This window comes from Trichomycterus rosablanca, chromosome 27 (genome assembly GCF_030014385.1).
Source record: "Trichomycterus rosablanca isolate fTriRos1 chromosome 27, fTriRos1.hap1, whole genome shotgun sequence".
Classification (NCBI taxonomy): Eukaryota; Metazoa; Chordata; class Actinopteri; order Siluriformes; family Trichomycteridae; genus Trichomycterus; species Trichomycterus rosablanca.
Genome location: NC_086014.1, coordinates 6,830,299 through 6,844,658, shown reverse-complemented (window position 1 = coordinate 6,844,658; position 14,360 = coordinate 6,830,299). Strand labels below are relative to the sequence as shown.

Below are 14,360 nucleotides of genomic sequence, written 5' to 3'. Positions count from 1 at the left end.
ATAGTGGAAAAGGAGAGTCCCTGGGAATACCCAGCTCACCCTTGGACATCTGGGATGGCTTTAAATTGAGGGTCTGGGATCATTTCCAGTACGAATCGTGCTCTAGGATTTTGGGTTTGCTTTAAGTTTGTCTTGAGAGATTATGCGCATTGCGAAGATTTTAAAGGCAGCCAGTCTACGACTCGGATTACACCGGTGTTAGGACAACATGTGTCCTGGGTGATGGAGATAGTTCGACGTTATTCCATCGTATTACATTGACGGGGAGAATAAGAGGGTTCACCCGGTGTAATGGTTACCCTTGGTCTTTACTGACATCAGGATCTGGTCGTTTGTGCTTTGGTGCGTCTTTCCAAGGTAAGATGATTTGACTTGTTTTGCATTTTGTCAGAATTATGCATTGTTACCTATTCAGTCAGCCCTATGTGGACACTGTTTTGTTTGGTCATTTCTCTGCCTTTTACCATCGTATCTTTTTTATTTTGCCTTGTGTAGCCTGCATTACTTTGGATCAGTTGCGATCATGTTGTGTATGATCTGATCTAAACGATGCAAATAAGCTTCTGATATCAGATTTAGATCTTGGTGCTCCTACAAGGCTTTAAAACATCCCAGATCAAGCATAATAATGCACTGGAATAAAGACTGATCACTATTAATGCGCGAGTCGTGCGCGCTTTTCTCTGCGCGTGCGTTTGCACGTGCGTGTGCGCGTGTGAGCGACGGATCTGTAAATCCAGAATGAAGTCCTATCTGCAGCCTTCTGCTGCCCGTGGTAACAGATTCCATTAGACGAATAGGAACTATTCAATCAGGTTACATTGGATCGATTCCCAGCACCGCAATCCAGAATCCGTATCCGTGCATTCCAACACTCGCCGGCGCGTTCAGTGGATTCCCTGCATAGCAGTCGAGTGGGAGGTAGAGAGATTTGCAATACCCTCGGATATTAAGGCCAGCAGCCGTGTTCTCAAAGCATATTCATCATCATCATCATTTGGGGGTTGGTTGGCACAATGTACCAATGTGTCCTGTATCACATGCATGGTCTTCTATTCTAGCACCATATAAAATCTTGATCTTTAGGTTTTGACTTTTATCTTCACCCACTTCACCCTGGTCAGGTCTGTGATGTGGCATCTGAATACACCATGGACAGAACACTAGGGTGACCATATTTTGGTTTTTAAAAAAGAGGACTGCCTGGTTTGGGGAAGGAATGTGTGGGGGCACCATGGCAATGTGTATGGGGTAGAGGTTTAAATAGTTGACAAATGAGTCAATAACCATCCAGCTGTGTTACTGAATTTTAATAACTGTACAGCTACTCTTTAACAAGGGCCTTTATGGTCAGATAATCTCATTCCTTCACATTCAGCATTAAGCCCTAAACAATAATAACAACAAATTAAAAAACAGTCATCACCTATAAATAAAAATCCCTTTATTTTGTAGTTTCTTTGATGTATTGTGCAATCGTATCAGCCGACTTATTAGAAGTGTTTTTAACTTCAATTTGATTCACTTTAATTACTTGCTCCCATCAGTAGAAACCCAGCAGTAAGATCTGTCTTCTAGTGCTTGCTGAGCAATTTCCACAGAATGCACTGCAGTGCCATCACGGTGTTGACGAGAGCCTCTGTGTTAGTACGTGCACGTGAAAATCAGACTTATTTTAACAAAACAGATGCACTCCTAAAACGACCTTAAAACAAACCAATGCAAACCAATGCAAAAACATGCACACAGAATAGCGAGTGCAGACTAGAAAAATCCGAATCCCCAACATTTTTGGTGATTTAAAAATCCCGGCCGGACGCATTTTTTAGGACTCAAAAAGAGGACGTATGGTCACCCTACAGGACACCGATCCACCTCATTGCACCCACACTGTCACCCATTCACCTGCTACACCTAGAGCCAGGCAGTGATCAGAGGTGAGGATGAAACTTTGGTCGACGGGTCCTCGTCTCCGTCTGGCACCCAATTTACCAGTTGTGCCACCATGCCACCTCTGCAGGTTCAATCCTTGCCAGTTTGTGTGTTATCTCAATGCTCCGGACTTTTTCAGTCCACTGTGGTTTACTCGGAGCTGAAGAACATGCCAGTGGTTAGATTGGTTGCCAAGTTGATGCATATACCTTGTGATTGGAACTCTGCTCGGATGTATTTACATCACGTGCACAGTGTACCTGGGACAAATAAAAATCAATTAAATGTCAAATGTTTCAGAACTGTGTGTGTGTCCAGTCAATTTAACAGATAGAGACGGCAGTCACAAACACACACAGTATGCCTAACGGAGTTTAATTTTTAGTTTAACACCAGTTTATGTCTCTTAGGAGTTTCACTTGTTTTCCTATGTGTGGGTACTCCAATTTTCTCCTACCTCCCAAAAACAGGCTAGTACGTTAATTGATGAATAAGTGACGCACTTGAGTGGTGGTGCCCTGTTCTTGCATGTAGTGTTGCGTATGATTCCTGGTATGCTCTGGACCCACTGCGACTCTAACCAGGATAAAGCAGATCCCAAAGTAGAGTAACAAACTGATAAGTTAGAACAAACTGATAAGTATGTGATGTGATATAGCTAAAATACACCAGTCAGCTATAACATTAAAACCACCTCCTTGTTTCTACACTCACTGTCCATTTTATCAGCTCCACGTACCATATAGAAGCACTTTGTAGTTCTACAATTACTGATTGTAGTCCATCTGTTTCTCTGCATGCTTTGTTCGCCCCCTTTTGTGCTGTTCTTCAATGGTCAGGACTCTCCCAGGACCACCACAGACTAGGTATTATTTGGGTGGTGGGTCATTCTCAGCACTGCAGTGACAATGACATGGTGGTGGTGTGTTAGTGTGTGTTGTGCTGGTATGAGTGGATAAGACACAGCAGCGCTGCTGGAGTTTTTAAACACCTTATTGTCACTGCTGGACTGAGAATAGTCCACCAACCCAAAACATCCAGCCAACGGCGCCCTGTGGGCAGCGTCCTGTGACCACTGATGAAGGTCTAGAAGATGACCAACTCAAACAGCAGCAATGGATGAGCGATCGTGAGCGTGACTTTACATTTACAAGGTGGACCAACTAGGTAGGAGTGTCTAATAGAGTGGACAGTGAGTGGACACTGTATTTAAGAACTCCAGCACCGCTGCTGTGTCTGATCTACACATACCAGCACAACAAACACTAACACACCACCACCATGTCATTGTAATTGCAGGGCTGTGAATGATCCACCACCCAAGTAATACCTGCTCTGTGGGGGTCCTGGCCATTGAAGAACAGGGTGAAAGCAGACTAAAAAGTATGTAGAGAAATAGATGGACTACAGTCAGTAATTGTAGAACTACAAAGTGCTTGTATATGGTAAGTGAAGCTGATCAAATGGACAGTAAGTGTAGAAACAAGGAGGTGGTTTTAATGTTATGGCTGATCAATGTATGCCCATATAATGTTGCTTAACATTTGCAATAACACTTGTTTTGCCAAGAAAACATTCCTCATAAGACTTGTAATAAAGTTTCAGGTTTGATTTCTTGAAGCAGTGGTGGACTGTGTTAAGTGACAGCATTTTTTCTGAAGAACTCCAGAACCCATCCGGCTGATTTTCATTAAAGCATGACCATTTATCAAGCAATGTTGCCTGAAGGCTTGAAGGTCACACACATTCAGAAGTGGTTTCTGGCCCTGCCCTACAATGATTTCTCCCAATACGATGTGTGTTAGATGGTGAAAGACGTAAATTATTTGCCATGTTATGTTGGGAACTTTCTTTTTGAGATAATTGACAATGTGACCTAAAGGTTTAGCTCAAATTGGTGAGTCCAAGACTGAGCATTTGGCGGGTCTTTGTGTACCAGCTCCACTTTTCTGGAAAAGTTCCCCAAGTGTATCTTGATGTTGTTGAGGTTAGAGCCTCTCTACAGGTCACTAGTGTTCCTTTATAGTAAACTTACACTGGCATAACAATAAAAATACCCAAAAACGTATGGTTTATATTAGGGATGCATCGATACCATTTTTCCCCACCGAGTACGAGTACAAGTACATGTATTTTTGTACTTGCCGATACCGATACCAATACCTATTTAGAATACTGTTTTTTTTAAAACAAAAACACACGTGAGAAGTGACGAGAAGTTTAATGATACCATGTCCAAAAATGCACGTCAACAAGTAGCGAGTGATCAAAGTGTTTGTGCGCTGATGTGATGAAATCAAGGAGGAAAAATAAATGAATATTAGTGGATTTGGCAACACGAGCAGCATGGATTGTTCTGTAGTGAGTAGGAGGTTAATAAATATTTTTGCAATGTTGGTGTTTTGTTGTTATGTTTTGTAGAGAACGATCAGGTCAGAAATACTGTAAAACGTGTGTGTGTGCCGGTGTATTCTGATATAAACTTTATTATCCCCCTCTCCCACCTGTTTACACTCCTCTCCTGCTTTTCCCCTCACACCGTATCCTGCGTTCTCATTGGCTGTTCGACATAGCACTCATTCCCAGTCGCACATCTGAGATCAGATATCTGACGCAGAGCCGTAGATTCTCTCTACCGCTCTGATCTGACGTGCTAGAAAACTCGAGCGCTCGGCGAGCCGGTCGGATCGAGTTGTTGGATAGTTCACACTTGGCGATCGAGAGCCGAGTTTCGAACGCCGAGCGAACGCCGAGTTGCTCCCGAGTCGGCAAATCTAGCGCCGACCAGTCGCCGAGCGAAAATCAGGGCTAAAGTTGTGTAGTGTGAACCAGGCATAACGCAGCAACGTGTACTAGGCACACGCTATCGGATGTTTAGTATCGGAGCCTCGTTTGCGAGAACGAGTACAAGTAAATGAGCGCGGTATCGGGCAAATACCCGATACCAGTATCGGTACTCATGCATCTCTAGTTTATATACAGTATATATTATTATCTAATTAATTCTTTATACCTTTTAGCAGTGGGTGTAGCTAAACACCTTAACTGAATAATTAGAAAGGGCGTCCACATATCACAAATCCCGGGATTCTTCCAAAACAAACCACGTCTTTATGTACCTCCCTTTATAAACAGAGGCGCAGTCATGCTGAAACAGCATGTCATTTTATTTCATTAATTTTAGACACCGGTTTGCACTGGCTGTGGCTAAAACACGTGAATTTAATAAGTAGGTTGTAATACGATTGCCAAACGAATGCAAGATCACACTATATTGAGAGGAATTCGCTTGAGGAGCACTGAGTTTGAACACCATATTTTTTGCCTTTGGTGATTTAGCATGCCCTCAACCCTCGGGCCACTGACAGACACAGAACTCCAGTAAGAGCTCACTCATCCGACTACAGATCAGGGGTGCATTTCTCAAAACCTAATACTAACTGCTTTGTCCCCTGAAACCATTTGTAACTAATTAAAGTCCATAACTAACTAGTTAAAGTCATTCCGTAATTTATAACATAGTACTTCTTACTACTGTGCAGATGCAGTTCTACCTAAAACATGATAGAGGGTCCAAATTTTCAAAAAACACACATACACAGATCAGCCATAACATTAAAACCACCTCCTTGTTTCTATACACACTGTCCATGTTATCAGCTCCACTAACCATATAGAAGCACTTTGTAGTTCTACAATTACTGACTGTAGTCCATCTGTTTCTCTGCATGCTTTGTTAGCCCCCTTTCATGCTGTCCTTCAATGGTCAGGACTCTCCCAGGACCACTACAGAGCAGGTATTATTTGGATGCTGGATTATTCTCAGCACTGTAGTGACACTGACATGGTGGTGGTGTGTGTTGTGCTGGTATGAGTGGATAAGACACAGCAGCACCAGGCCACCTTCTCCCATTGCTCTGTGGTCCACTTCCGATGCGCTTTTGGCAGTGGACATGGGTCAGCATGGGCGCCCTGACTGGTCTGCAGCTATGCATCCCCAAACGCAACAAACTGTGATGCACTGTGTATTCTGACTTCTTTCTATCAGAACCAGCATTAACTTCTTCAGCAATTTGAGCTACAGTAGCTCATCTGTTGGATCGGACCACACGGTCCCCACATGCATCATTGAGCCTTGGCCGCCTATGACCCTGTCGCCGGTTTACCACTGTCCCTTCATTGGACCACTTTTGATAGATACTGACCACTGCAGACCAGGAACACCCCTCAAGAGCTGCAGTTTTGGAGATGCTCTGACCCAGTCGTCTAGCCATCACAATTTGGCCCTTGTCAAACTCGCTCAAATCCTTACGCTTGCCCATTTTTCCTGCTTCTAACACATCAAGTTTGAGGATAAAATGTTCACTTGCTGCCTAATATTTCCCACCCACTAACAGGTGCAGTGATGAAGAGATAATCAGTGTTATTCACTTTACCTGTCAGTGGTCATTATGTAATGCCTGTCGGTGAATATTTCAATAAATTTTAGACATTGAGTGACGAAACGTATCTCTACACCAAAGTCCAGATGAACTGTTTCAGCCTCTTTGTTAGTTCCTTTTCTTCTCTGAGCTCCCTTCTTGCGATTTTGCATCCTAGGTTGCTTGTTTGTTTGGTCGTGGTATGGTTCTAGTCGTCTATGTCGGGCAGATTGAAAAGTGTATTGAGTGGTGGAATTGGTGCATTAGGACCTGTAGCGATGCTGTTCTTGGGGGGTCCGCTGGCTCTTGCTGAGATTCGGAACCGGCCTGCTGTGGTATAATCTACAGTACATCAAGTCCGGGTTTATTCACAGCATCGGATTCGAGAGGAGGCTGTGTGAGTTAGATGCGAATACAAATGCATCAAGCATGGCAAAATCTCTTGGCACTGAACTTCAGGCAGTCCTACGTGCAGGGACGTGCGTTTGTGGGCGGCAGGTCTCTCAGCTCAAACTAAAACTTTTTCACTTTAGTGTTCACTATTCTTCCTCCAAGTTTCTATTTATTTTTTTATTTTTTACTTTTTAATGTATTGTAAAGCATCCTTGGCTAAGTGAAAGGCGCTATATAAAAACTTATTATTGTTATTATGCATATGGATTTAAAAATAGTATAATTATATGCACATAGACATTTACTTAAATTTACGTTTATTACAATCAATTTGGCAAAATGTAATTATTATTATTTTATATTATAATTAAATAATTATTTTATATTATATTAATATTTTAAATATAATATTATATTTTATTATTATTTTATACTTTATTATTATTTGTATTATTAATCGATTAATTAATTAATTAATTTTTTTATTTATGTTGAAGACGTGATGGCTTGGACTCAAAATTTGCCACTTTTTTAAACCAAAATTCCACAGAGCATCTTGTGATGTTACTAAACGCTTGGTTTTTTGTCTTTAAGTGCCCATTCTATAGGAACAATGTTGCCTAAGAAATACGCTAAGAAATACAGTATTTTAAGATCTCCGCAATTAAGAAGCCACAAAGCCGTAAAGGTTTTGCCGCGTCTCATGCGCCCTAACTGAACTCGGTAAGGAATACAGTATTCCAAGATCTCTGCTATTAAGAAGTTTCATGAAACGCCGCTCAGGTGGCGCAGCGGTAAAAACACACGCTGCAACCAGAGCTTGGATCTCGAATACATCGTATCGAATCTCAGCTCTCCCTTGCCGGCTGAGGCTGAGCGGCCACATGAACAACGATTGGCCTGTTGTTCAGATGGGCGGGACTAAGCCGGATATGGGTCTCTCTCTGTCAGACTGGTGCAATTACGACCTCTGCTGGCTGATTAGAGGCACCTACACAGAGAGGGGGAAAGAGTGCTCTTAGGGTGTGTCTCTCCGTACACAACACTAGGTGGCACAACACTCGTCAATGTGTGAGTGATAAGATGCATACGGCTTGCTGCCCACGTGTAAGAGGGGGCGTGGGTTAGCTTTGTTCTCCTCAATCAGAGCAGGGATCGGCATAGGCGGAGAGGAAGCATGATGCAATTGGGCAATTGGACGCGCTAAAAAGGGGGAGAAAAAGGGGAAAATGCAAAAAAATATTTTATAATTATATGCACGTAGACATTTTACTTGAATTTGTTTATTACAATCAAATTGGCAAAATGTAATTATTATTATTATTTTAATTACTATTTATTATTTTTATTATTAATTAATTATTTATTAACTAATTTATTTATTTATTTTGAATACATGATGGCTTGGACTCTGTTGGGCTGTATAATGGCTGACCCTGCACTCTGACCTTCATTTTATTTGTCAGTATACATCCATTCCTGCATTTCAGGCTTGCAACACGTTCCAAAAAGTAATATCAAGTGATCCAGAAAGGCTGAGTCGGCTAAAGATCTCAGAGAATCTCCAGTTTGTCAACAAATGCGTGAGAAAATGATTGCAATGTTGTACCAGTGGACGTTAACACTAGAACAAAGCCCTGGACAGGGACCAATCAATCACTGGGCCACAGACACTGAAGCAAACAGGATAAATCATTAAGATGTAGCCTCGCTTTTTGCCTTCTCTAGGTCGCTAGAGCCCTGACTAACACCTGACCGCTTCTTATCACCTGCGTGAGGTATAGCGCACAGAGAGTCTCCCATCTAGATCAGCCAGCAGAAGTTGCAATTGCACTCCCCTCTGGAATTCCCACCCTTGGACGAGCCGATCGTTGTCTGTATTGGTAGGACAGCTGAGATTCAAACTCATGGTGTGCTAGTGCAGGGGTTTTCAACCTTTTTTGGACATGTGCCTTTTTCGTGTGCTGACCTTGAACACCCCCCCCAATCAAATCATACATATGATGCAATTTTGCTACTTTAAATATTTTGATATTTACTTCAAAAAGATTCATTGCGACGGCTGAGCCTGTTTCTGCGAGCACATCGTAGAACTTCGGTGTTCGATATCAGCTACAGATACAGGCTGAGCTGGACAACATGAGACGTATGTGTGTGCCTGGTCAGCGAGACTAATCAAATATGCCTCCAGTGGGCAGAGATGTCCGAGTCGCACATAAGTCGCTCACACAGAGTCGTTTCAAGTGACTCGCAAAAAATGGCTTGTGGATAGCAGAAGTCAGCAACATTAGTTACGTGTGACAGTTTTCATTACATATATATCGAGTTTCATTTTATATATATTGTTTCGTTTTATACAGTGTATCACAAAAGTGAGTACACCCCTCACATTTCTGCAGATATTTAAGTATATCTTTTCATGGGACAACACTGACAAAATGACACTTTGACACAATGAAAAGTAGTCTGTGTGCAGCTTATATAACAGTGTAAATTTATTCTTCCCTCAAAATAACTCAATATACAGCCATTAATGTCTAAACCACCGGCAACAAAAGTGAGTACACCCCTTAGTGAAAGTTCCTGAAGTGTCAATATTTTGTGTGGCCACCATTATTTCCCAGAACTGCCTTAACTCTCCTGGGCATGGAGTTTACCAGAGCTTCACAGGTTGCCACTGGAATGCTTTTCCACTCCTCCATGACGACATCACGGAGCTGGCGGATATTCGAGACTTTGCACTCCTCCACCTTCCGCTTGAGGATGCCCCAAAGATGTTCTATTGGGTTTAGGTCTGGAGACATGCTTGGCCAGTCCATCACCTTTACCCTCAGCCTCTTCAGTAAAGCAGTGGTCGTCTTAGAGGTGTGTTTGGGGTCATTATCATGCTGGAACACTGCCCTGCGACCCAGTTTCCGGAGGGAGGGGATCATGCTCTGCTTCAGTATTTCACAGTACATATTGGAGTTCATGTGTCCCTCAATGAAATGTAACTCCCCAACACCTGCTGCACTCATGCAGCCCCAGACCATGGCATTCCCACCACCATGCTTGACTGTAGGCATGACGCACTTATCTTTGTACTCCTCACCTGATTGCCGCCACACATGCTTGAGACCATCTGAACCAAACAAATTAATCTTGGTCTCATCAGACCATAGGACATGGTTCCAGTAATCCATGTCCTTTGTTGACATGTCTTCAGCAAACTGTTTGCGGGCTTTCTTGTGTAGAGACTTCAGAAGAGGCTTCCTTCTGGGGTGACAGCCATGCAGACCAATTTGATGTAGTGTGCGGCGTATGGTCTGAGCACTGACAGGCTGACCCCCCACCTTTTCAATCTCTGCAGCAATGCTGACAGCACTCCTGCACCTATCTTTCAAAGACAGCAGTTGGATGTGACGCTGAGCACGTGCACTCAGCTTCTTTGGACGACCAACGCGAGGTCTGTTCTGAGTGGACCCTGCTCTTTTAAAACGCTGGATAATCTTGGCCACTGTGCTGCAGCTCAGTTTCAGGGTGTTGGCAATCTTCTTGTAGCCTTGGCCATCTTCATGTAGCGCAATAATTCGTCTTTTAAGATCCTCAGAGAGTTCTTTGCCATGAGGTGCCATGTTGGAACTTTCAGTGACCAGTATGAGAGAGTGTGAGAGCTGTACTACTAAATTGAACACACCTGCTCCCTATGCACACCTGAGACCTAGTAACACTAACAAATCACATGACATTTTGGAGGGAAAATGACAAGCAGTGCTCAATTTGGACATTTAGGGGTGTAGTCTCTTAGGGGTGTACTCACTTTTGTTGCCGGTGGTTTAGACATTAATGGCTGTATATCGAGTTATTTTGAGGGAAGAGTAAATTTACACTGTTATATAAGCTGCACACAGACTACTTTTCATTGTGTCAAAGTGTCATTTTGTTAGTGTTGTCCCATGAAAAGATATACTTAAATATCTGCAGAAATGTGAGGGGTGTACTCACTTTTGTGATACACTGTATATATCAGTTTTCATTCCATATATATCAGTTTCATTTTATATATATCGAGTTTAATTTTATATATATCAAGTTCCATTTTATATATATCAGTTTTCATTCCATATATATCAGTTTCATTTTATATATATCGAGTTTTATTTTATATATATCAAGTTCCATTTTATATATATCAGTTTTCATTCCATATATATCAGTTTTATTTTATATATATCGAGTTTAATTTTATATATATCAAGTTCCATTTTATATATATCAGTTTTCATTCCATATATATCAGTTTCATTTTATATATATCGAGTTTTATTTTATATATATCAAGTTCCATTTTATATATATCAGTTTTCATTCCATATATATGTTTCATTTAATATATATAGAGTTTTATTTTATATATATCAAGTTCCATTTTATATATATCAGTTTCATTTTATACATATATCGAGTTTAATTTTATATATATCGAGTTCCATTTTATATATATCAGTTTTCATTCCATATATATCAGTTTCATTTTATATATATCGAGTTTAATTTTATATATATCAAGTTCCATTTTATATATATCAGTTTTCATTCCATATATATCAGTTTCATTTTATATATATCGAGTTTTATTTTATATATATCAAGTTCCATTTTATATATATCAGTTTTCATTCCATATATATCAGTTTTATTTTATATATATCGAGTTTAATTTTATATATATCAAGTTCCATTTTATATATATCAGTTTTCATTCCATATATATCAGTTTCATTTTATATATATCGAGTTTTATTTTATATATATCAAGTTCCATTTTATATATATCAGTTTTCATTCCATATATATGTTTCATTTAATATATATAGAGTTTTATTTTATATATATCAAGTTCCATTTTATATATATCAGTTTCATTTTATACATATATCGAGTTTAATTTTATATATATCGAGTTCCATTTTATATATATCAGTTTTCATTCCATATATATCAGTTTCATTTGATATATATCGAGTTTAATTTTATATATATCGAGTTCCATTTTATATATATCAGTTTTCATTCCATATATATCAGTTTCATTTTATATATATCGAGTTTTATTTTATATATATCAAGTTCCATTTTATATATATCAGTTTTCATTCCATATATATATCAGTTTCATTTTATATATATCGAGTTTCATTTTATATATATCGAGTTCCATTTTATATATATCAGTTTTCATTCTATATATCAGTTTAATTTTATATATATATATATATATTGAGTTTAATTTTATATATATCAGTTTTCATTCCATATATATCGAGTTTAATTTTATATATATCAGTTTTCATTCCATATATTTCAGGACATGTGCCTTTTTCGTGTGCTGACCTTGAACACCCCCCCCCAATCAAATCATACATATGATGCAATTTTGCTACTTTAAATATTTTGATATTTACTTCAAAAAGATTCATTGCGACGGCTGAGCCTGTTTCTGCGAGCACATCGTAGAACTTCGGTGTTCGATATCAGCTACAGGTACAGGCTGAGCTGGACAACATGAGACGTATGTGTGTGCCTGGTCAGCGAGACTAATCAAATATGCCTCCAGTGGGCAGAGATGTCCGAGTCGCACATAAGTCGCTCACACAGAGTCGTTTCAAGTGACTCGCAAAAAATGGCTTGTGGACAGCAGAAGTCAGCAACATTAGTTACGTGTGACAATTATTTGGGGGGGGGGGTCAGTTTTCATTCCATATATATCGAGTTTCATTTTATATATATTGTTTCGTTTTATATATATCAGTTTTCATTCCATATATATCAGTTTCATTTAATATATATCGAGTTTAATTTTATATATATCGAGTTCCATTTTATATATATCAGTTTTCATTCTATATATCAGTTTAATTTTATATATATATATCGAGTTTAATTTTATATATATCAGTTTTCATTCCATATATATCAAGTTTAATTTTAGATATATTAGTTTTCATTCTATATATATCAGTTTAATTTCATATATATAATTTTTTGTTCCATATATATCATTTTTCATTTCATATATATATATATATATATATATATATCAAGTTTCATTCCATATTTTATATTTTATATATATCGAGTTTTATTTTATATATATCAGTTTTATTCCATATATATCAAGTATAATTTTATATATACTGTATATTAGTTTTCATTCCATATATATCAGTGTTTGCTACCAATCAGACCTTCTGATTTTAATTTTTAGTAAGAAATGCTGTTATTTGCATTCATTCAGTTTGCGTCACCCAGATGACGTGTGTTTACTTTGTGTTTTACTTCACAATCTGGAAAAGTTTGGAGGTTTTTAATTATAAGCCCATTTACAAAATAACGGATTATATTCCTAATGGGACACACACGGTTATAATTATAACAACATGAGCTAAGGTAAGCAGTATTATATATTTGCTGTATTTGGGATTTTGGCCGCTGTGCAGTAATTTGCAATGAAAACAAAACGTCAGTTTAAGCTTTTAACTGGTACCTAGGAAGGTAAAGGCATGAAGTAAAACGGCAAAACACAGTCGCTAATCTGTTGTTTTTTATCTGAACTTACATATTATTTGTTCATTTCTACACTACACTTGCAATATATGTTTTGTGTATATTATATTGACTCGTGACTTGATTCGGACTCTAGCCTAAAGACTCGTGACTCGACTCGGACTCGTATTCTGTGACATCTCTGCCGGTGGGCAAAAAACTGATGTCACGCCCCCCTGGACAGGTACTCGTCCAACCCCTGAAAACCCCTGTGCTAGCTTGTTAAACCTCAGCTCCAACTGAGCGCTCGGTTTATATTTGTTAACTGTTGTACAACCATATAAGGTAATCACTGGACCTTATAAAGGCTGTCTGGCTTGCTTTGCATCGATCCTGCTAGTAATGTGGTAAACACTATATTTTTACTTTCCATTGATTTATCATTGATCAGGGGTGCTTTGCACATCGACCTTTAGGCTTGCAGGGTACAGTTCTGGTTAGCACTGGTTCAAACCCATCCTAGTTCAATGAGCGCCACCGTTACCCTTTGCTAATGCTTTTTGTACTTCTTTAACATGAGACTTCACACCTTAAAATACACTGAATGATTTGATGCTACATCAAAGCAAGTCGGACAGAGCGAAGGAGCTGGATCACCATCAGGCGAGCCCACAGGCCTCCACAGTGGTGTGCCAGCATATTAGACTCATCGGTCACCTAAGCACCCAATTAACTCGCCATTTAAACTGATGTCTCTGTGTCCAGCCTGTGTAGATGTTGTGCCCCGATACCTGTAATGAAATCCCAGATATACCGATTACCAAGGTGGGCATTATTTAACATAAAAAGGGCCAGGTTCCTGCTTGTTTTTCTCCCGATTTTCAGCCTGTCCAATTTTTACCCAGTTGCGTTATGCTTCCTATCTACTGGTGCTGACTCCCGCCCCTGATTGAAGAGAGCGAACTGACACATGTCCCCTCCGACACGTGAACAGTAAACGACTGCATTTTCGTTTCACCTGCACGAGGCGAGTTCATATGCGAATCAGCCCTGTGCACGGAGAGCCCCACCCTGATCAGCATTATTCCT

At 39.6% G+C, this 14,360-nt stretch overlaps 1 protein-coding gene across 1 annotated transcript in view; it reads left to right on the top strand.

Annotated features, from left to right (window-relative positions):
- The first annotated feature begins 324 nt into the window (after positions 1–324).
- Positions 325–14,360, top strand: part of il1rapl1b (interleukin 1 receptor accessory protein-like 1b) — a 510,835-nt gene continuing 496,799 nt past the window's right edge. The window contains exon 1 of the mRNA XM_062989648.1: positions 325–357. The gene's annotated coding sequence lies outside the window, so the exon portion shown is untranslated. The remainder of the gene's footprint in view (positions 358–14,360) is intronic.